This window comes from Desmodus rotundus, chromosome 5 (genome assembly GCF_022682495.2).
Source record: "Desmodus rotundus isolate HL8 chromosome 5, HLdesRot8A.1, whole genome shotgun sequence".
In the NCBI taxonomy this organism is placed as follows: Eukaryota; Metazoa; Chordata; class Mammalia; order Chiroptera; family Phyllostomidae; genus Desmodus; species Desmodus rotundus.
In genome coordinates this window covers 59,797,750-59,822,400 of record NC_071391.1, presented here as the reverse complement: position 1 = coordinate 59,822,400, position 24,651 = coordinate 59,797,750, and the positions used below count along the sequence as shown (strand labels likewise).

General features: G+C 37.9%; 1 protein-coding gene and 1 pseudogene across 2 annotated transcripts in view; both read left to right on the top strand.

The window, feature by feature from the left end:
• Positions 1-24,651, top strand: part of GRM5 (glutamate metabotropic receptor 5) — a 440,621-nt gene that overhangs the window by 118,658 nt on the left and 297,312 nt on the right. The window lies entirely within an intron of this gene.
• Positions 1,567-21,613, top strand: LOC112315863 (keratin, type I cytoskeletal 18 pseudogene; annotated as a pseudogene).

The following is a 24,651-nucleotide window of genomic DNA, read 5'->3' as shown; positions in this document are numbered from 1 at the left end:
GTGGATTCTAGACTGAGGTCCTTAAAGAAGTACCTTGCTCTAGGATTTATGTGTTAACCCACAGCCTTATGTCACTTTCAAAAATCTGTACGAGATTGCTTGAAAAACTACTTCAGAGGACAACTGTTGACATTTGCTCTCTTCTTCCCTTCTCCTCCTCCTCTTTCTCTCACTACTACCTTGCTTTTGATCTTAATGCAATTAGAGATTAAGAATTTTTATTCTATCAAGAATAGGTGGTGGTAGCCATAACTACTGCTGTAAATATTATAATTGTCAATTATTCTACCTTTTGGAAAATGGGGACATTCTCCTTTTCATAAAAGCCTAATCTTTTAAAAAACATTATAAATCTTATGGAAGAAACCTTGATTATCTGAATATTTTCTTACCCTTACCCAAATATCAAGACCAATTAAATAAAATAATCACCTCCTTTGATGTTTTACACAATTTTCAATAAACTGCTTTTTAAATTAAATTTATTGGGGTGACACTGGTTAATACAATTATATAGATAGGTTTCAAGTGGATAATGCTGATACATCATCTGTATATTGCATTGTGTGCTCACCACCCAGAGTCACATCTCCCTCTGTCACCATATATTTGACCCCTTTACTCTTTCGTACCCCCCACCTCTCTTTGCATCTGGTAATCACTACACTGTTGTCTGTGACTATGAGTGGATAGATCTTGAGAATATCTCACTAGTCAGAAAGAAAAAGTCAATTAAAGATCTTTTACTTGCCTTTTATTTTTCATTTTGTCATGGGCACTAAGCAGCTTGCTATAATTTTATTTTTTAACATTGAGAAAATAAGAAATAATAAATGTTTATAAGAAAAATGAAAATTACTTCTCTTATCCTTTTGAGATGGGTATTATTGACCTTTTGAAATTCACTATGCAGTTTTTCACACGATGTTTGAAGTAAACCAGTAAAATGCGAGTGGAGTATGAATCCTACCTTAGGATTCAGTGAAATAGGGCAACGAGATGCATGCCGAGGTCCAGGATTAGCTCTAGCATCCCCACTGCCACTGCCTTGGTCTGAACTGCCATGACCTTTCACCTGGATTATTCTAATTGTTCTCCCTGTTTCTGCCTCTAGCTTCTGGCAGTGTATTCTCCTTACAGCTGCTGGAGTGATCCTTCTAAGTTGTCAGCATGTCATTTAGCTGCTCAAAGTCCTCTGGTTTATTATCTGTCACTCCTCACAAGAATGTAGGTTCCATTAGGATAGCAAATTTTATGAGGTTGACCACTACTATGTCCCCAGCACTTGGAAGAATACTGGACGTACAGTGAGGACTCTCCAGAAAAAGTCCAGCCATTGTTAATATAACAAGAATGGTTTGCATGACATCGATGTAACCTAGCAGGCAAGGAGAGTGGACTGGAATGCCTATGCCTGAACAATGATGACTTCATTATACTAGTCAGTGGGGGCGGTAGATGCCCTTGAGTGAGCATTTGTACTGTGTGGTTGTCATATTCAAAATGACTGAGCAAGTAGAGCAACAGATCCGTATCAAATTTTGCATTAGGCTTGAACACTCCTCCATGGAAACTATTTGGATGATGCTGAAGGCTTTCGGGGACTATGCAGTGAGTGTGGCACAAAGCTTCAAAGATGGTCAAGGATCAGTGGAAAGTGATCCACATTCTGGAAGACCTGCAACAAGCAAAACACCTGAGAATGTTGAATGTGTATGGGCTGCAATAAACAAAGATTAGTGAGCAGCAGTGAGAGAACTGATCTGGGGATCCCAAAAACTACTGCGTCCAAAATTCTGACACAGGATCTTGACATGAAACATGTCATGGCAAAATTTGTTCCATAGCTTCTGTACCAGAGCAAAAGGACCATCGTGCCGCAGTTGCTAACTTGATTCAAACCACTACCAATGAAGCAAATTTCCTCAAGGAGGTGATAACCCCGAATGAATCATGGCTCTACAGCTATGATCCGGAAACAAAGGCCCAGTCTTTCCAATGGAAGTCATCTGGTTCTCCACACCTGAAGGAGGTGTGACAAAGTCACAGCAAGATCAAGACCTTGTTGACTTTGTTTTTGAATGGGAAGGTGTAGTCCATCATGAGTCCACCCCTCCAGGCCAAACAATTAATAAGGAGTACTACCTCAGGGTTCTTCCTTGGTTGATAGATACAATATGATGAAAACAGCCACAACTATGGGCAATTGGTGATTGGCAGCTTCATCACTGACAAGGCCTGCGCTCATGCATCACGTCTCATGCAGAATTTTTTGGTGAAACATCAAATCATCCAGGTGACTCAGACCCCCTGCAGCCCATATTTGACACTCGGTGACTTCTGGCTTTTCCCAAAACTAAAATCACCTTTGAAAGGGATGGAATTTCAGACTGTGGATGAGATTCAGGAAAATATGACAGGGCAGCTGATGGTGATTCCAACAAAGGATTTTGCAGAGTGTTTTTAACAGTGGGAGAGATACTGAGAGAAATGTGAGGTTTCAAGGTACCTACTTTGAAGGAGGCTGAGACCTCATTGTCCTATGTACAATGTTTCTTGTATCTTGAATCTTCTTCAATAAATGTCTTTATTTGTTATATTACATGGCTGGATACCTTCTAGACCGAACTCATATAGAACTGATGGAACAAGGAGAGAAATTGTATTTTAAGCCTAATAAGACGTGGAATTATGGAAAAGGGGCTAACCAGTGGGAACTCTAGTCAGTGATGGATGCAGATTCTATTAGTGGTACAGCTTTGAGATAAGAATGGAGGAGGGAAAACATCCTGAGTGCTCTCTTCTGTGCCCCTCATTTCTATTTCCAATCATTAATCAAACCCAGCTGGAAGCCAGGCAAGAAGGGATCCCAGTTGCTGTCCTCAGTGTTAGCCTTCTTGGGCTCAGAGTAGACCAGAGAATTATAGGGACTGGGTCTGAAGGGGAGGCACAGGAGATAATCACCATAGGACATAATTATGCCTCTGATTTCCTCACTGATCAGACCACACCTAGGTGACTATGCTTAATTCTGGGTACCATCTGCTAACAGGGTCATTCACAGACTTAAGAACACAAGCTAACTAAATATACATAATTGTGTGTATGGAACTAGAATTTTTAACCTTGAGAATACATGATTTAACAGAATATATAGAACTGACTATATAACGTGCAGGGCCCATTGCAAAATGGGGATGTAAGAGCATTGTTCAAAAGTTATTAAAACTAAGAGGCCAGTGACAGTGAAGGGGTAAACCAAGGGTGCTGCCTTCTGGGTCCCTCTCCCAGGTCGTGTGCCCATAGAGGCAACCCTAGGGACATGCCAGCCTGCATCTCACATTTAAAGGTCTGGCATGTGGATGATGAGATCAATGGATAAAGCTTAGCCTGTGTCTTAAGATAATAAAAACCACATGGAAGGGCAATTTATCATGTGTTCTTTGCTTTTTTGTTTTTTTAACAAGTTGATCTGTTTAATAACATAATATCTTTCCTATAGCTAGAATTGTTTGTGCTGCATTTAGCTATAATCTGTCAGCAATACTATGGAAAGGATTTCATGTTAAGCAAGATGTTGGAGAAATGAACAATATGGATGTTTTCAGTTCAAAGGATTATATGACAATGTATAGAAACATAGGACAAATACTTAGAGGGCAAATGCCAGCCTTTGACAGTAGTGGGGTCAGCTTAAGAACCCATGATCAGAATCAGAGAATATTGACTTCCAGCCTAAAGTTATTTCTATGAAATAGGATGGAGGAAAGAAGTTTCTTAGGGTGAGTCAGACCCTTTTTGAAAATAATAAACTTGCATTTGTTTATTGACAGTGAATTGTCAGTAAAGGATTATTATTACTTTCTTTATATCTAACAAATATATAGTTTAATATGTATCAATGCAAAAAAATCTAGTGAAGCATAGAATTGTGACTTGTGCTTCACAGTCTCAACTTTTGGGGACTTTCCCCTTCTTCACTGTGGCCCCTTTCGGAAGTTGGCACGTCCTCCTTTGAACCTCACCAGCACCTCATCCCGTAGCCCAGCTGGTAGGTGCTGCCCCTGTAGCTGGTGTATATCGAGAAAATAAACAAAGTTTAACTGAAATAACAAGGAATTTATGGTTACTAAATAATGCATATTTGTAGGTTCCCCACCACTATCTCCAACAGGAGACTTTTTTTCTTCTCCCAAAACAAAATTGTGCACAGACCCCAAAAGCATGAAAAAATACAGGTAAAATCATTGTGTGTATAAGGAACCCAGAGCCCCACAAATTCACCAGTTCCTCACATCTAATTTTAACCTCTGAGATGGCACAATGTGTAAACCAATAATCTAGTTCGACCTGCTCAATGTACAAACGAGGAAGCACAACCCAGGTAGATTTGGTAGCTCATTGAACGCCACACAGCTTGTTAGAAGTAGAACCAGGAGAAACTAAGGGTCTGAACCTCACTACTTTTTAAAGTACAGTATGCTACCTGGACTAAAGAAAGCCCTGTTGATATACGAATGCACTAACCACCCTGCCAATCATAGGGACAGAAAACTTTACAGCATTCCAACAGTGAGGAAAGCTTTACCTTTGAGTTCAAAAAATCTACATGCTTTCAAATTTGTTTTAATTGCATCTGGCTTATTTCATTATTTTTTTTCAGTGGGAAATGAACAAGAAACACAAAATAGGAAAATAAATAAAGATAAAGATACAGACACCCACACAAGCTATATAGTTACGGTGCTGTGTAGACAAAGGACTTGCTAATTTTTTTCCCCCTTAGGACTCCAGGAGTCCAGGCAGTTAGTTATCTCAGTGCCTGGAGCTGAGCTGTGCACACAATGGGGGCCAGACCATTTTCATTGTTATTAGACTCCATATGGTGGATTTTAATCTTTTTTATCTTTCTGAGGGCAGGTGAGTCATATGGAAAATTCAAGAAGTGACTAGGAAAAAAATATGTTTCTATTTACAAAGGACCCTTTTTGTTCCAAATATGATATGAGGTGTTTACTTGTTGTTTTAGGATATGTGCTTATTCCAGTATAAGATTTAATCCGCAGGAGTCAGGAGGACTTTGAATTTCTCTTTCCCCATTCCACAGCTACGAAAAAGGACAGCGCCTAGAAATCCCAAATCTTTCACATATTTCAGCTTACATGGGAGTTTAGGACTTTTACTTGAAATGGAAATAAAATATGTTATGCATTTTATGGTTTAGAGTGTAGAGCCCATTTATATGGTTATATATTTATGTGCATCCATGTAGCTATTTCAGTTGTGTTTTTGCTTGAAATGGTCTCTGCTGGTTTGTCATGTTTTTTGTGTTAACAGCCATTGATGCAAATGGCATAGGTGCTAATGTTTCTCTTTGTCTGTTTCACAATTTTAGACATGTTTATGAGGAATTGGTTTAAGCTTTTGTTTAATTAATCCCCTCTTCACAATCGCAGTTGAAGGAAAAGCCAATCTCAGCTACACCCACAAGAATGTAAAACAGTGTAGCTGCCATGGCAACAATTTGGCAGTACCTCCGAAAGTTAAACATAGAGTTACCATGTGACTCCAGAATTCCACCTGTAGGTACACACCCAAAAGTATTGAAAAGAGGGACTAAAAAGGGTACATGTACACCACTATTTATAAAAGCAGTATTTTATAATAGCTACACGAGTGGATAAACCCAATGCGGTATTTCTATACAGTGGAATATCACTGAGCCGTAAAAGATGAAGTTCTGATCCATGTTGCAACATGGATGAATCTCAAAAACATTATGCTAAGGTAAATAAGGTAGACACAAAGTGTCAGATATTTTATGATTCTGCTGATATGAAATATCTACAATAGGTATATTAACAGAGGCAGAAAGTAGGTTAGAGGGTACCGGGGCCTGAGGAAAGGTGGGATGGGAAGTTATTGTTCAGTGGGTAAAGTGTTTCTGTTTGGAGTAAAAAGGCTTTGGAGATAGTGATTGGTGGTTGTACAACCTTGTAGATGTCATTAATGCCCCTAGAGTTTTCATTTAAAATGATTAAAATGGTAAATTTTATGTTACATTGTGCCACAACTTAAAAAAAGAATGAAATACCCCCACCTTTTCTAGAGGGAAAAGAAAAACAAAGAGCAGGAAAAATCTTTTTTGACCTCAAAATAACTGTTATTGAAAAGCTTGGCCTGCCCACTCCAGGGTTCTGGGCACCTGATAGCAGGTGGGAATGTATTTATCATTATTTTCTCGTTTTCGGTGTGAGGCACTGCTGTGGGAACTGTGGGTACAGAGGTGAGTAAGATAAACACACCCTCTGCCTTCGCCTGTGTCCAGTGGGGAGGACTGAGAAACATCACACAAACAAAAAGAAAACTCTAAGTTATAATTCTGCCTTGAAGGAAAGGAGCTGGGGACTGCAGTAGAGTATGTGTGTGTTTACATGTGCATCAGGTAGGGGTAGGGGGGATGGGGGACCCCTTTCTAAAGAAATATAAGATGTGGAGTGAAGAGAAAAATCAAAGTGTGTAAAAAGTCAGAGGAATTAAGGATGGCAGGTCAGTCTAGCCATTCAGCTACATGGTAGTGCAGGTAAAAAAGAAAGGAAAAGGTGAGCATGCCTTGGGACCAGTTTACCTCACACACCAGCCCCATTGGGGAAGGAAATAGATGAGCATGAACAAGATGCCAACTTTGCTAATATGTTAAGGGTAAATATCAGAGGAGTTTTAAATTGCTATTAAATCGTATTTGGCCAGAGGAACCCAGGATTGCTAGAACCATGTCTTATAAATTATCTATTTTTTCTTGAGGCTTCCAAGCAATTATATGCTCAATGAACAATGACAAATGAGAAATCAAAGTTCCACTTTAATTTTAGTCTGGCTAGTGCTTATAACTGCCAATGAAACTTTTTGGAAAACCTGGATCGGAACATGTAAATTGGATTCAATATTCTCAAGCAAAGCTTTCTACCTCAAAGTCCAAATCTTACCAATAACTGGCTGTTAAGTTCAAAGTGATGAGAGTTCCTATGTACGAAAGAAAGCAACAAAGAAAGCACAGTTGATGGGCTTCCTTGGAGAGTGGAGAGAAAAGGTAGCCCCGTGGATTTGGGTGACCTCACTTTTTGTTATGCAATCCGTTAAGTGGACATCCTGACATCTGACCAATCTTTTAAAATCTACTCTTTGGTGACAGGTTAATCGGAGATATGAAAAGGATATTCATGGGCAAATAATGACGGAATAATTATGCATGCCAATCAGAGGAAGAGAGTAACCAAAAGGTTTGAGGATTGTTTTCCAATATACCTAGAACATAACAGATAGTACTAAAAGGTGTAATAGGACAAGAAGCTAAAACTGGAACTTAAGGCCATACTACTTTTGAAAAAGAGGCCAAAAATTAGCTTCTCATTTTTTGTGCTTTGGGCAATCATTTTCAAGTTCACAGGAAAGTAGTCACCTGACCTGGGTTGGGGGGGCTATCTGGGAAAGGTGACTTGCCGAAGAAAGAGACTACGGCAGGGTGGACGTAAGGATCCATTCACTACTGACCAGACCTGAGATGACATGTATTCATATTACTAGAAGAGAGTCTAATACTTTGTTTTCTCTCTTATCGTGTACTAAGAGATGATGAATTATGACTATTATTTTCAAAAAGCTGTCATGCACTCCTAGGCTTCTCAGGAGCAATATTCCCTGTTGTGGTTTTCAGATGGCAGGGAGCAGCAGGTTTATTCTATTCCGAATAGCGCTCTACTGCAGGCAGTGTTCACGTGGCACTCTACCCACGGTTATTTCTATTTGCTCATGTTATTTGCTCAGATATTAAATATAGTATTTGCAGAAAATGATAAAATATGGAAATGGGTAAATATGAAACATTGCCCTGAGTCTTATCTCATTTTGATAACCAGTTAGTATTTTAGTACATATTTTCTGTATGTATTTTGTGACATCCCTTTATACTGCACTTGCACTATGATTGTCTTTTGTTTTTAGTCACATAATAGTATTTGCAGTCGTGGTGGAATCCTGTGCAAATGGCATGGACCACACACAACAGAGATAGCACTCAAGCTATTTTTAAAGCTGATATCTATGAGCGCCACCCCTGCTTGACTTTCTGCTATGAGGTATTGTAACTATGTCTAGGTGTAAATAAATTTTTATTTAAGTCTTTTATAATCCTATGAAAAACATGTCTTAATTACCAGTCTTCATATTTGGACACTGACACAGAGAAGTTAGGTGAACTTCCCAGGTTACAAAGGTAGTAAATGACAGAGCTGGGATTTAACCCATATCCTCTTGTTTCCAAAGCTCTAGGTCTTTGTTCTTAAGTTATGTTGCTCTTCTCCCTTGTAAATGATAAAACCTTGTCAACTGCTCCATGTAATTATAATAATGTAAAATATACAGATGAATAAAAACAGCTGCAAAGAGAGGCTTTAAAAGCATACAGATCATTAGTGGTAAGAGAGCTCTCGCAGTCAGACCTCGAGATGTGGCCCAGCCCTCTGCCTTCTAAAGTCTATTGTGTCAGGAGGCAATAGCCCTTGTTCTGTGCCCACCATTCCCTCTCCTAGGCTTCTCTCTCAGTCTTGCTCCCAGTCTCTTTTTATGTCCCTGTGTCTGGCCAGTAACAGGTCTGAACAGAGCCAGACTGGGAGCATGGAGAGCTGGAGGAGGTTCCTGTGGGGCTTTGGTGGGAGGCTGGAAGGAAACCAGCTGTTACCTCCTGGCTGTTACACAGCCTGTCAGCCTAACTCTCCAATGACCCCTATCACCTAATACTAATGGGGTTAGCACTATATGCCTGACAAGCCTCTCAGTACTTTACATGTACTTTCTTAATTTGCATAAACATCCCATTATACAGATGAAGACAATGTGGCACAGAGAAGCCAAATAACCCCTGCAAACTCCCACAGCTAGAAAAATGGACCAGCTAGAACTTAAACTCTGGCTTCTGCTTCCAAGCCAGTATTCTTTACACATTAGCCAAACTACGTCAAATATTCAAAGTAACTCTTAAATTTCAAAAACAGCCAAACAAAATAAAGATTCTTACTGGCCATTATAGGTGTTCAAAATTGTAATGAGCACCTGGAATTACTTACTATTTCTTTTTATTAATAATAATAACAGATTATCTCCTACCTTAGCCTAATCTGGTGTGACTTCCTTACCACTTTCAAACCTGGCAGTGTGTTGTAATCTCTCTAACTACTCCGTGCTGAGTCACCCAATTTTTAATGGAGAAAGATGATAATTAAGTGAGATTAAGTTCTCTGCACAAGGTCACATAGCTAATATACAACAAAGCTCAAAGTGTACTATGCCCTGTTTCCCAACTCCAAGGCAGCTGTTATCTTCATTACGTCATGACTGTGCTTACTTTTTAACACACGTAATTTCCAATATTGTAGCATATTATTTCTCTAAAACTTACCTACATCTATTTCTTATAGGAATGTAGGTTTGCCTCTGCCTAGATAGTAAAAGGAGAACAAACAAAAATAATGTAGGGCTTTAAAAACATCTTTTTTCTAAGATGAAAAGCATTACTTCTATCATGCTTATGTCCTCAAGAACTATCTAGTGAGATAATCCCTTCAAAATAACTATTGGACTTGTGTATAAATATACTCATAATTTGAGGATAGCTAGTAAAGTAATAAAGTATGTCCCACCTCCTAGAAAAGTCCCTTGAGAGACACTCTTGTTTCAGCTGCTCTGTGTATTGTCTTTCACGAACATCACCCAATACTGAAAACTCTCCAATGGCAGAGGCAAAAGAAGCTAAAATTAACAAGCCAGTAACCATAAATGCCTCTGATTTTACTTGTAAATACATGCCAGTCATTTTATCTGCCTTAGAGAGATGGTTAAAAATTAAGTCCTATTTACCAAACATGGAGGGCCAATATAATTCAATTTCTACTCTCTTATTTATCAAGTAGATTTAAGGGTACTTCAAGGATTTTTAATATATTTTTAAAGTTTTTTAGATCTTGCTCTTTGTTTCTTCCACTCTTTGCCACCTTTTTTTTGTTTCCCGAAAAAAAAAAAAAAAAAGATTTGAATGTGTATGTTTTTCCTCGCTTGGAATGCAGTTTTGAGAGATGTAGGAAGAGCCCTGCACTCAGAGTCAGATGTCCCTAAGAAAATCCTTCAGGAAATCCCAACCTCTTTCATAAATTATACTCTTCGTTCTTATGGGCATGTCTTCGGCTCTCTGGCAAGCTCCTGCTTTTAGTCCCCTCATAAATAAATATTGCCTTATCTTTGGGAACATGTGCCCAAGCTTTATTTTCCCATTCTTCCCGATCTCATAATCTTCCTCTCACTGAGATGATTTATCTGCACAGATAACATGTTTCTTCCCTACACATTTTTTAAAGATCAACAGGTAAAACATAAACACGGTAGGCCTGTATCTTCTGATGGGATGCAGATGTATGATACATTCGTGATTTGGTTGCATAATTATATACCAATAAAAAATGACAGTGCTCTTTGGATAAAAAGGGCTTTCATTTATAGAGTCTTTTATAGTAACATAATAATCCTAGATATTTAACAGATGATGCAGCCTGATAACTCTCCAATCCAATTTCATTTTTCATAGACATACATATATATGTATGTATATATATGTGCACGTGTGTGTATCTATTCTGTAGTGAGTTGAATGCTGATCCCTTGAAAGTATACATACTACAATTTAATGCACATATAGTGCATTACGTAAGACGCACTTTATATTTACAAGTTTACATGAGTATTTAGTCTCAAACTTATGGTCCATGGACTCCTAGGATTTCATTAAAGAAGTAACGAAAGTATGAAAGTTATTTCCAGTATTTAAAATAACCCAAGAGATAGCATATGGTGCTTGGCCAGATTGATGAAAATCAGAGGTCCATTTGCTCTCGGCTAGAATAATGACTTTGGGAGCGGACGACGTTGGTTTGCTTTCACCAATTAGAAGTTAAGATTGATGGTTAATTATGGCTTTAGTGAATAATATATGGCAGCATGAATTCCTTATAAATTATTTTTGGTGAATGAAATATTTCACAGTGGGGGCTTCAAGAAGAAAATAAATGATCAAAGTTTTTAGAGGTAGTGAAAGCCTGATCGTTAGACCCAGGCCAGACTTGCATACACATACTCAAAGTCTTGCACAGGTCACGGTGCCTTTGTCTTATTTTCTTTTCACAAGGTCAGTTTACTTTACTTTTAATATCTCGTTTTTCGATTCTTCACCCTATTTTTTTTATTTGTATGAACTTTCTCTTTTTTAAAGGATTCTTTTCATCAGTTGGCTACTAGATACTTGGCTGTCAATTTGAAGCTTCCTCTCTCCTCAATTATTTTTTATTTTCAGTTGAAGCATCATCAATTCATGTCATAATTGTAATCTCATTCTGAACTCTGAAATGACTTTCCATCTCACTCACAGTAAAATCCATAGTTCTCACCTGGCCAGTAAGCCCTAAAGGTCTGTCCCACTACCACGCTCATTCTCTCCTCCTAACATTCCCCATCTAAACTTCCCTCCCATCACTCCCCTTCTACTTATTTGTGCCTCTCTGAGGATGTCAGAAACCCTCTAGACTCAAGGCCTTTGCATTTGCTCTTCCCCCAGTTAGAGATATAGGTGTTTCCCTTTCTTCATTCAGGGGCGTAAGTCTGGTCATGACCTAGTGGCCACCCCTAAAAATAAATCAATCAATAAAAATAAACACTTTCTTCGCTATTTTCTATTCCCTTCCTATGATTTATTTCCATACATCGCATACTAGATTTAATTTTGTCTAGTGTCTGTCTCTCTTTAGGAGAATGCGAGCTCCATAAAATCAGAGAGGGGCAGAGACTGCTCAAGGCTGCTTTTCCATGCCTTAGAAGTGTGTCTGGAATACAGTAAACTGCAAGAAACATTTTCTGAATGAATAAATACATTTATTTCTTTATTCTTCATTCAGCATTTGAGGATATAATACAGAAGTGAGCAAAAGTAGGTTTACAGTTATGAGTATGTGAAACACAGTTTGTTCTTGTATTATTATTAATTTATTTTATTATTTATTTGTATTACAACTGTAAACCTACATTTTTTCATACCTGTGATAACATTAGTTGAACTCTCAGTATGCTTCAGAAAATGTTCCAAACAATTCACATAGACCTTTTCTATTGAATTCTCACAAAAAACCTTTTGAGGTAAGTTGTCTTATTTCCTGCTCTTTACAGATGAATAAATAAGGCTGAGAGAAATTAAGAAATTTTTTCCAAAGGCCTCACAGCACTAAGTAGCAGAGGCAAGATTTAACCATAGGTATCCTGACCACAGACAGAAACTCTTCCACGTTAGGTTCTACCAGAATTGCACCAAATTCAAGGGAGAAACTGATTAATAAAAACTCTGCTTTATAAGCAAAAGAGAAAAGCAGCATGTAATACAATGGGAGGAGGGCTATAAAAGAGTTAGGATGAGGGATACGTTGGGAACTTCTCAGAGGACTGTTTAAATCATAAAGAATAAGGAGAATTTTGACATGTAAGAAAAGAGACACAGGCTAGTCCCACTCCCAGAAGTAGGGTCAGCCTGTGGAATAACAGAGTTGTATTGATAAAGAGTCATGGCTCACTATGGAATTCATGTGGGCTCTCTGCATGGAAAGTAGGGGAACAAAGCTGAAACATTCAGCTGGCTTATTTAACCCTAGGTTTGAGATGGCTTCAAAAATGTTAAGTAATTAAAAATAAACACCCAAAAGGGATGAAAAGAAAATATCAGCAGCTGTGGGAAGATCTCTGTTGAGAGCAATTAGGCAAATGATCATTGTCACAGACTAAGGAAAAGTGGGCCTCCTTTCTAATTAGTAAATTGGGGAATATTGCCGACAAGTCAGTGTGAAGACTTGACGGCAAATTCCCTGCCATTTCAGAGCTCATTCAAAATGATGATATTCTTGAAAGGGCATAGCCTGGATCCTTCATTTTCCCTGGCTTTGCTACTTGCCAATGTAGCAGGTAAGGGAACTTTCCAAGATTGCTCAGAGATCAAAGAACATTAAGGCTTGGGGCTACCACAGGACATTTCAAAGAGATTAGAGTCAGGAAGAATAAGGTTGGAATTCTACCTCTGGCTCTTCTTAACTTTGGGATTTTATGTAGCTTAAAAATCATCTCAATTTTTTTTTTAATAAAAGAGGGGGAAAAAAGATATCATCTTATAGGTCTGTTGTGAGAATTAAGTGAATTAATACATGTGAAAAGACCTAAAAACATTGAAGTCACACAATAAACAATAGCTCCTTTTTTGTGATTAGCCAGCCAAAACCTTTTATTTCACTGATAATAAAAAAGGAAGTGCTATAAAGGACACAAGGACAAAACCAAGGAGGAGGGTGGAAGCAAGGGAGGGAGGTGGGTTTGGATGGGGCAGGGGGGAGGGGTGGGGGGAAAATGCAGACAACTGTAATTGAATAACAATAAAATAATTTTTTTAAGTGTAATAAAAATTTTTTTAAAAAGGGAAAATGAGGTGACCAAGCTTACACGTGGCAGTCATTAATCACATGGGCTCTCCATTCCCTATCACCACCAAATGGCTTTACATTCCATTGAAGATCTTATATCTTTTCTAAAACTTCTAATTTTCAGCCTCTGTTTACCATCCTCCCCAAATCATGGACATGCTTCACCTTCAAGTGAACTCTTCAGAGATCACTTCTGGTATGGGGGTCAGGCATGGTAGGCAATACTGGAATGACTGGAAAAGAATAGTGTTTCATAAAGTGGCTCTGGAAGCCCCAGTTTCCCTACAAGCCAGCCTGAAGCAGACAGGGCTAAACATCCTTTCTAAGTCCCAGAAGACAGGTGCTTTCCTCCATCTTATGATGTGTCCCATTACCTACTAGAATTATCTAGTTAGTGGCCCTCTCTAGAATGTGAGGGCAGGTGCAACACTCTACTCATCTCAGAATCACCTGCTTAGAGCATGGTGTCTAATACATACTAGATATACTATAATATTTAATGTAATCTAATAGTAGTTTGTTGTAATTGATATGAGGTCTATAGAGAAAGTCGTTACTGCGTCGTAATAACATCAGTAGTATGAGGATGACTATGCCAATATACATATTCAAAATAGTACTTTGGCATTCTCTTGGGGGTATAGGATTTTCTATGTTAAAAATTCACATAGATGTTTTAATTTATATCTGGCAAAATAATCATTCACTCTACAAATTTATCTCCAAGCAGTGGAGTGTTCTATTTTGTTCAGACCAACTCATAAGAGCCAGTTGTGTGTATCTCTTCCTAACTCCGTGTTCAGCAACTTCATGCTGATAGTTTGAAATTGGCAATGGAGGGAGTGGTCATGCCATGGAAATCAACAGATGATTGAGTCTCAGGGATTTTTATTTTTCAGAGAGCGAGTTGTTGTACATTTACCTGCATATCACTGTATATGACTCTTAACCCACTATAATGTGTGTAGTTCTATATTCACGGCTGCATCTGTCTAAGGTGTGGGCTGTGTCTAACTTCCTGGCTCCACTTCATTCTTCACATAACCTAGGCACCCATAAATAATTCCTCGCAGAGTTGTTTGCATACATGGGAGACATCTCCAAAATGAAAAATGAATTAATATGGGAAAACAGTCTCCATAACTAATTTGTTTTCCCCAAATATATCTTTTTTTTTTTTTTGGTTTATTAAATAGTAGTTGGGAGGATCAGCTTTGTTTGTGCATCAAACTCAAAGTTTAGTGAACTGGACAAAAAATCTTTGTGGAACTAAAAAACAACGATATTGCTTTAAAAAATGCAGGTAAATCAGCTGATCAAACCTTTTCTTTACCTTATTTATTTGGAAAGAGAAATGTGGAGTCAAGGTGGTTTTTCAGATTGTTTTTCAAAAACTGAAGCTGAGATTGTTTTAGGCCCCTTTATATAGAAACAGGATAGGTTTTTCACCTCTTAAGATTTATATTCAGGATAATACATCTTTTCAGGCTCATCCAGTATCATGAATAAGTTGTTTTTGTCCCTAAATGAGGCTTGGTTATAAAATGCAGGTCATTATTATAAAGCAATCTTAGGTTATAAGTCAGTCCATTTCCTCTGTCATTACTTGAGGGCAGAATTATTCAAAAATATGGATATGTTTAAAAATTCTATTAGAATACTATTCAGCTTTTTCTCTCATAAATAAATCACTGAAGCTACTAAATTTGTCTTCCAAATATAGTACATGAGAAGAAATAATTTTTATTGCTAAAGGTAAATTCGTTCCATATCTCCACCATCTCAGAGAGTGAGAAAACACTTAACTGTGATTGATAGATGTCTCAATTTTAACCAGCATCTTTAGTAGTGAGATTTCTCCTCACACTTTATCCCACTGCAGAATGTTGTGTTGTTGAAGATGACATAACCTGAGAGAACAATGAATTATTTTGACATAGACTCTAAAAGGATCTTGGGAAATTGTAGTGGATACCACTGGGATTTTAAAAATCCAAGTTTGCTTGCTTGTTTGTTTTGTTGATTAGGTTCCACTTAACAGTGAGATCATATGGTATTTGTCTTTCATCGCCTGGATTATTTCATTTGCATAACACTCTCCAGTTCCATCCATGCTGTTGCAAAGGGTAGAAGCTCCTTCTTTATTTCTGCTGGGTTGTATTCCATTGTGTAAAGGTACCAGTTTTTCGATCCACTCATTTACTGATGGGCAATTAGGTTGCATCCAGCATTTGGCTATTGTAAATTGTGCTGCTATGAACATTGAGGTGTGGGGTGGGGAGTAGTGTCAGGGGTATGCAGACAACTGTACTTGAACAACAATTTTAAAAAATGAAAAAAAAATCCAAGTTTGTAGAGGAATGAAAAGATCTAAAGCTCACAATCAGATAACTAGGAAACTATCAAGTGACAAGAACAAGAATATAAAAAAAATAAATAACAAAGCAAAATATGTATATTCCTTAGGTTACTTCTAGTACTACCTGAACTCTGAACCACTAAGAGAAATTGAGGTTTAAAGGGAATATTTTTGGTAAAGTCTAGGCATTTTTTAATCTATCCATTCATTTGCTCATTCCTCCTTCTTTTTAATCAGTAAATACGTAATGAGTAAGCTAATGTATACATTGGGCATCTAAAAATTACTGCAACAGTCTTTGATCCCCCAAATAGTAGCAAACCAGAGAGACAAATAGATATGCAGGTTGAATATAATGTAATAAATGGAAAGGAAATTGCAACACATTTTGTGTGAATACCAAGGAGATATAAATATCTGGGAGAAATGTAAATGGAAAGTGAAAATATGTGTTTGAACACCTGTGATACACCAGCTGATATGCTAGTTGGTTTTCCATAGCTTATTTCTTTTACTGTTCTCATTAATACTGCAGACAGTATTATTGCATTTTACAGATGAAGAAACTGAAGTGTAGGGAAATTAAGTTGGAGTTTGGCTTGAATCATGTCCTTCCCAAAAGATACGTTAGAGTCCTAATTTCAAGGACCTCAGAATGTGACCTTATTTAGAAAAATGTCTTTACTGAGGCAATCAAATGTAAAGTAGACTGTCAGGGTGAGCCCTAATTCACTGTGACTGATACCCTTATAAAAGGGGAAGTTTGCACACAGAGACTGGCATGGACAGAGGAAAGCCACACATGGAGAAAGCCATATAAAGGTGGAGGATTGGAGTGATGCATTTATAAGAAAAGGAATGCCAGAGATTGCTGTTAAACCCCTAGAAGCTAGAAATAGGCGAGGGAAGCTTTCCCTAGAGGTTTCAGGGGATCATGGCCCTGCCATTGAGGACTTCTAGCATCCAGAACTGTGAGACAAAAACTTTACCTTGTACTAAGCCACCCAGTTGGTGATACTTGGTATGTCAGCCTAGGAAACTTACAACATTTGTCAAAAACATAAGGCTAGTAAGTAGTGACTCACAACCTTCCTTTTCTGGTTCCAAGCCCACATGTTTCCTCCTACACAAAGGAAGTGATTTTTATACCCAAGTCTTTAAGGATGAGTTTCGGGTGGAAAAGTAAGGAAAGTGCCTTCTTTTATTAGAAAACTGTGCATTCAGGCTTATTCTAAAGACCCTCATGAATGACTCACTATTTTTCTTATTTTAAAATCTTATTTATTTATTTATTTTATTGTTGTTCAAGTACAGTTATCTCCATTTTTCCCCCACTACTCCCCCCTGCCCCACCCATCCCTGCCTCCCACCCTTGACCCTACCCCCCTTTGGCTTTGTCCATATGTCCTTTATCCATGTTCCTTGATGACCTTTCCCCTTTTTCTCCCATTATTCCCTTCCCCCCACCTCTGGTTACTGTCAGTTTGTTCTTTATTTTGGTGTCTCTGGTTATATTTTGCTTGTTTGTTTTGTTGAGTAGGTTCCATGATCAAGAATGACTCACTATTAAATCCTATCTGTCATAAGGATTCCTGAGGATCCCAGTTGCATTCGAACAAGTTGTTAACATGGCTGTTAGTCCCTAGAGTTGTGTTTGTTTTTAAGTTCATGAAGATAGGGACTCAGTTTTGTGGTATGTAGAATGGTAAAGTTTAAAAGCATAATCTCTCTGACCATCCCAGGCTATTATAGCTGCCTGAGACTCAGAACCCAAGCAGTTGTTATCCAAATGCCATAATTTCAACAACTGCATTCTGCCTTATAACTGTTTTGAAAATGGATGTATCTGGTTTTCTATCTACTTTTCCCTTTCACTTTTCAAATATTTTCGGACTACACTTGTATCTTTCATTTTCCTATTCAGACTTCAACGTAGTAGACTCGAAAACCCATGGTGTTGGGTGGCGAGTACTCTAACAAACTCTTGTCGTCGGGGCAGCAGAGTCCAGCATCCTGAACTAGACATAATGTACATGTATTGCCCCGAAGAAGGAAGAATAGTTTCTTCCCCTGTATTTCTGTTGATAATTGGGTGAAGCAAAATGCTTCTACTCAGTTTTAAATTCAAAAATAAAAAAAATTCACAATCACATGTGAAAGAAGACAAAAAACATCACAGGATAACATAGAGGATGTGTTTTAGTAATTGTGTATGAAAAACACACACGCACAATCTCAGGGTCCCAAACAGTGCACCAATACTAGCCATTATGTCAAAAACACCATAACAAATATGTTTTTGGTATTGTGATTTGTTTTTGAGAAAAATCTTTCTATAAAATGCAAATACTCATGCCAAGTTAACATAGAAATACATTTATAAATGAGGAACTTCCCACAAACTCTACTCTCACTATCCTTGCAGGTATTGTTTGGGTTTTTTTTACTGATAATTAAAATATCTTAATACATTAAGCTATTGTACAAAAAAATATATCTTAATTATATTGAGTTTGAATTAATATTTGCAGACTACATAAAGTTTTACCTTTATATTTTTTCTATTCTAAAGAAAAAATGACAGCTCTTTTTTTGTAATAATTTTCATCACATTTCTGACTGTTTGGAAAGTCATAGTGTAGCTTTTTCTAGTCATTATAATAGCAATTATGACCAATTAGGACATATATTTATATTTTTCTTTTTCTTTCTGCCATCTCCTTGGTTTTCTGCAACTAGGAAAGTGTCGCCACTTTTAAGGACTCATGTGATTGGATGGTGACCACCTGAGTATTCCAGATTAAGTGCCCCATCTCGAGGTCCTTAACCTTAATCATATCTGCAAAGTCCCTTTTCCAAGTAAGGTAACATATTCTCTGCGTTTGAGGTTGTGGCATAGACATATTTGAGGGCCATTATTCTGCTTTCACAGGCAGAAAACAAATTCAAAGGGCAATTCAAATACAGAGGTGAAAAACACATTTTATAATTTTTATGATCTGCCTTGTGAAACCTGAAACAACAAACAAAAGCTGAGAAGTGATTTTTATTTGAAAGCTATATAAAGGTAGACAATAGTGTTAACTGGAATAAAATTTCTATATCTTACTATAATTAAGGTACTATCAATTTGAAGTAGATTTTGATGAGTTGAGATATATATTGTAAGCCTTACAGGAACACTAAAAATCACTTTAAAAAAGTTAAAAGAAAGACTGAGTTGGTTTATTGTTTGTAGATGGCAATGGTTTTAGAATGGGGACATTTGTATCAAAGAATTACATAACCATCTCCGTGACACACTTTCATCATCTGCAAAGTGGAGTTAATCCTGAGAACTATTTCCCAAGTGGGTTGTAGGGTGATGAACATGAATGAGCTTTGGCTCGCGACAAACTGGAATTTGAAATTCCAACATGCAGCTTTATAACGTTGAGCACATCATTTCACCTCAGTAAGGCTGTTTCTTTCACTGTAAAAAGGGGATAATAACCATACCATCTTAGTTATTCCATGAGAATTAAATAAAATAATGCATTAAAGAATTTTGCATGGGTAATAATAAGTGTTGGCTGTCATAATTGGGTTATAAAATATTTTTGAGCTATAAAATGTATAAAATATTCATTATTATTATTTTTCCACTAGCTTCACTGCCTATTGTTTGAGGCAAAAATGTAGAGACAAATCTAAGAAGCCAATGTCTATTGATTGCTTGCTTTCTTGACATCTATGCTAATCTTTAAAAGATAAGCTCCTATTCATAATCTTGTGAGGAAAGCAGCACTAAAATTGAGAAACATTAATGTAACTTTTGAACTTGACTTGAAGGAGGGATTGGAATTCTCCAGGTAAAAAAAATGTGCAAAGACATTCCAAAATATAGTATTAGTTTACCACTATTAGAGTAGCTATAATGTACAGGAGTATGGTACATAATGTATCACTTACATAACAACTACTCCAACTTCATAGATGAAGAAGTTAGAATCCAGAGGGTTTAAGATTTTGATCATGTAACTGTATATTGTAGATGGTCACTTAAAGTTCAAGTCCAAGTTTATCTCAAACATTTGTGCATCTAACCACTAGCATACCTAAAGAAAGAAGACAATTCTCAAAGTATTTAAATCTCCCAGAGCTTTATAAAAGAGAAAGACATTGTATGGAGATCTGAGCTCCAGAACACCACACCCTAATCAACTGAACTAACTAGCCAGCCAGTGCTACTAAAACCTAGGATGCTATGTCAGTTCAATTGTAATGGCTAAAGCTAAACAATTCTTCTTTAATAATTATTTTCATCTCTGGTGGGGGGGGAACTTATCAAAATGACAAAATTGAAAAAGTACAGGCAGCTTCAACCTGAGTCTCGGCTTCTCACCTTCTCCCCTGAACAGCACACACTCCAGCTTTTCCACAAGCTGCCGGACCCTGGGCTCTCTGCAGTCGCCCAGCTCCTGGGTCTGACCGGCCAGCAGCACGGCCAGTGTCTATGCAGGTGCTGGGGGGCTCGTGCTCCCAGATCTCGGTGTCCCACTCCACCAGTGTGCGGGGCAGGTGGGGATCTGGGGGCCTAGCTGCAGGGATGGCCAGGAATCTGGTGGGCATAGGGGGCATCCAGAGTGAGAAGGAGACTATGCAATGCCTGAATGACCACCTGGCTTCCTACCTGGAGAGGGTGAGAAGCCTGGAGGCTGATAGTCAGAAACGGGAGATCAAAATCTGGAAACACTTAGAGAAGAAGGGACCCCAGGTTAGAGACTGGGGGTATTATTTCAAAACCATTGAGGACCCGAGGGCTCAGATCTTTGCAAATTCTGTAAACAATGCCCACATCGTTCTCTAGATTGACAATACCCATCTTGCTGCTGATGACTTCAGAGTCAAGTATGAGATGGAGTTGGCCATGCACCAGTCTGTAGAGAATGACATCAATGGGCTCCGAAAGGTCATCGATGACACTAATATCACTTGGCTGCAGCTGGAGACAGAGATCGAGGCTCTCAAGGAGGAGCTGCTTTTCATGAAGAAGAACCATGAGGAGGAAGTAAATGGTCTACAAAACCGGATTGCCAGTTCTGGGTTGACTGTGGAGTTGGATGCCCTCAAATCTCAGGACCTCAGCAAAATCATGGCAGACATCCGGGCCCAGTATGATGAGCTGGCTTGGAAGAACCAAGAGGAACTGGACAAGTACTGGTCCCATCAGATTGAAGAGAGCTCCACAGTGGTCACCTTGCAGACCGCTGAGATAGGCGCTGCTGAGATGACACTCACAGAACTGAGACGTACGGTCCAGTCATTGGAGATCCACCTGGACTCGATGAGGAATCTGAAGGCCAGTTTGGAGGACAGCCCAAGGGAGGTAGAGACATGCTATGCCATGCAGATGGGATGGCTCAATGGGATCCTGCTGCACCTGGAGTCAGAGCTGGCCCAGACCTGGGCAGAGGGACGACGCCAGGCCCAGGGGTATGAGGCCCTGCTGAACATCAAGGTTGAGCTGGAGGCTGACATTGCCACCTACTGCAGCCTACTGGAAGAAGGGGAGGACGTCAATCTTGTTGATGCCCTGGACAAGAGCCCCCCCCCCCCCCCCCCCCCCCCCGTACAAACCATCCAAAACACCACAACTCGCAGGACTGTGGGCGGCACAGTGGTGTCTGAGGTCAATGACGCCAAAGTTCTGAGACGTTAAAGGCAGCAGAAGTGGGGCATCCCTTGGCAGGGCAGAAGGCCAATAAAAGTTCATTGAAAGATTAAAAAAAAAAGGACAAAAGGAACTTCAAATTTCTCTAAAATAGTGAACAGACAATATTGTTTCATAAATCAACACTTACCAATGTTAAAATTTTGAAAAAAAATACATAGGCTTCTGTCACTTTCTTTAGCCTAAAACTTCTAGCTGGGAGTCAATATTTACACAGAAAAGCCCATGATTTTTCCTCCTGGGCCCATGGCAGACATGATTAATTAAAAATATCCCTTCTCTAATCTGTAAAAACTGTAATAGTCCTTTTTAGTACCATGTTTTAGACAACTACTAATCAGGTAATACATTATGAAATAATTTATTAATATGAAATAATCACAAAATGAATTGCGCCTGCTATACTATTACCTGGTAAATATCAGTGATGCTTTAAGGCAGTGGTTTGCTGTGGGGAATACTCCTGCAAGGACACTTGGCAATTGGAGGTTTTTTCATTGTTGTGCAGTTACAGTTGTCCCCATTTGATTGTCATAATTGGAAAGGATGCTCCTGACACCAAGTGGGTTGAAGTCAGGGTGATGTTAGCCTACAATGCACAAAGTGTCAGTGAGGTCAAGGTTGAGAGACTGCACTTTATGGAGAGTTTATTAAAGAAAAACCGTTATGTGAGCCTATCTAGTTAATTTGTTAAAATAAATATGTTTGTTTGTGAAGGGCTCTAACGAGAATATAGTGGTGATTGGGGTACCTTAAAATGAAGACCCAGATGACGGCTGAATTTCATGGCATTGTTTTCCTACCAGCTGAGGGCAAGACTCTTTCCCAGAGGGACCTACCTGTTCTTTTGTAAAAGCAGAGACGTCCAGTTCCTGCCAACAGCATCTGAAAAGATGACATCCATACAGAGGCTGCAGAGCCAGACCGGTGATGTTTCCTCCACTCGCTGCTCACAAAGAAGTTGCCTGAATAAATAGCTGCCATTCGTTTCTTCACATAAAGAAGCTGACACATAACAAATGGCTCTTTGTACTCAATTTGCTAGCTGAAGGATTTTTTGTGTGTCCTCTAGCAGATAGTAAATTAGGATTTACATGTATCATAAATAAGGTACATACTCTAATGCACTGAATTACACATACTTTCCTGAATTATCCTGGATCCACAGAAGTTTTCTACAACCTGTTCAACCCGTTCTAAGCAAATAATAGGAGAACATGCAGCTTATTTTGGCAAATAAAATTAAGTTAACCAATAATTAATTTGATGAACAATCCTTTTGTGGAGTTTTGTTGAGCTCTGGAAGCTCACGTTAAAAAAAAATACCAATCTCAACAGTATTAATAAAGTAAAAGTTTTGGTAGGGGTCCATTTCTTAATAAATGTTTTCTCAATTGTTCCAAGCATCATTTGGTAAAAAAAAGAAAAATGTCCTTTCTCCTTTAAATTGCCTTTGTAACTAAGTCAAAACTAATTTACCATATGTCTTTCATTCTATTTCTAGACTTCCTTTTCTAGTCTATTGATTTGTGTGTGTATACGTTCACCAGTAACATTTGATTGGTACAACTTCATAGCTTTGATGTCAGTCTGTAAGAGTACTCTCCATTTGTTCTTTTTAAAAATTGTATTGGTTATTCTGACTCTTTTTCTTTTTGATATAAATTTTAAAATAAACTTAACACTATCTACAAAAAAATTCTGTTGTGATTTTGATGGGAATTGTGTTGAATCTATGGGTAAATTTGAGGAAAAATGATGCCTTAACATTCAATTTTCCAATTCATGAACATTGATCTCTCTTTATCCTTTTATATCTTACTGATTTCTTTTATCCATGTCTTATAGCTTTTAGTATACATACTCTTCATTAGTTTCTTTGGATATACTTTATGTCTAAGTATATATGTGAGGTGCTATTGCAAATACCACTGTTGTTTAAACTTTGAATTCTAGTTATTCATTGCCAACACTTAGAAATATGATTGATTTCATATAACGATCCTTCCTGCATTCTGAGTTTACTAATGAATTCTTCCAAGCATTTAAGAAAGATATAATACCATTTCTACACAATCTCATCCAGAAAATAGGATAAGGGAAAGCAATTCCTAATTCATTTTATAACGCCAGAATTGCCCTAATACCAAAATCTGGAAAAAAATATTGCAAGAAAACTGTGGACCTATATCCCTAATAAACATAGCCAAGAAAACTCCTCAATATAATGCTAAATTAATTCCAGCAATATATAAAAGAGATAATAACCCATGATAAAGTGTGGCTTATTCTAGGAATGCAAGGCTAGCTCAGCATTCAAAAATCAAACAATATAATTCACTATGTAAACAGAATAAAGAAGAAAAATAATATGATCCTCTCAATATTTGCAGGAAAAGTTTTAGACAAGATTCAACATCTTTTCATAATAAAAACTCTTAACAAAACTAGCACTAGTGTGAAACTTCAATAACATAATAAAGGACATTCACCAAAATTGTACAGATAGTGCCATGTTTCGTGTGAAAGACTGAATGCAGTTCCTTCTAGGTCAGGAACGATGAAAGCACGTCCCCTCTTACCACTGTCATTCAACATTGTACTGGAATTTAAAAAAAATCTCCATTCACATTGTTTTACATAATTGTCTGGGTAAAGTATCCCAAGGAGTCTGCAGAGAAGCTCCTAGATTATAAGTGAGTTTAGCAAGATCATAGAATCTTGTCTAAAGCTTTTTCTGCAAATATTGAGAGGATCATATTATTTTTCTTCTTTATTCTGTTTACATAGTGAATTTTATTGTTTGATTTTTGAATGCTGAACTAGCCTTGCATTCCTAGAATAAGCCACACTTTATCATGATATATTATCTCTTTTATATATTGCTGGAATTAGCATTATATTGAAGAGTTTTCTTGACTATGTTTATTAGGGATATAGGCCCACAGTTTTCTTGCAATATTTTCTTCAGATTTTGGTATTAGGGCAATTCTGGCACTATAAAATGAATTAGGAATTGCTTTCCC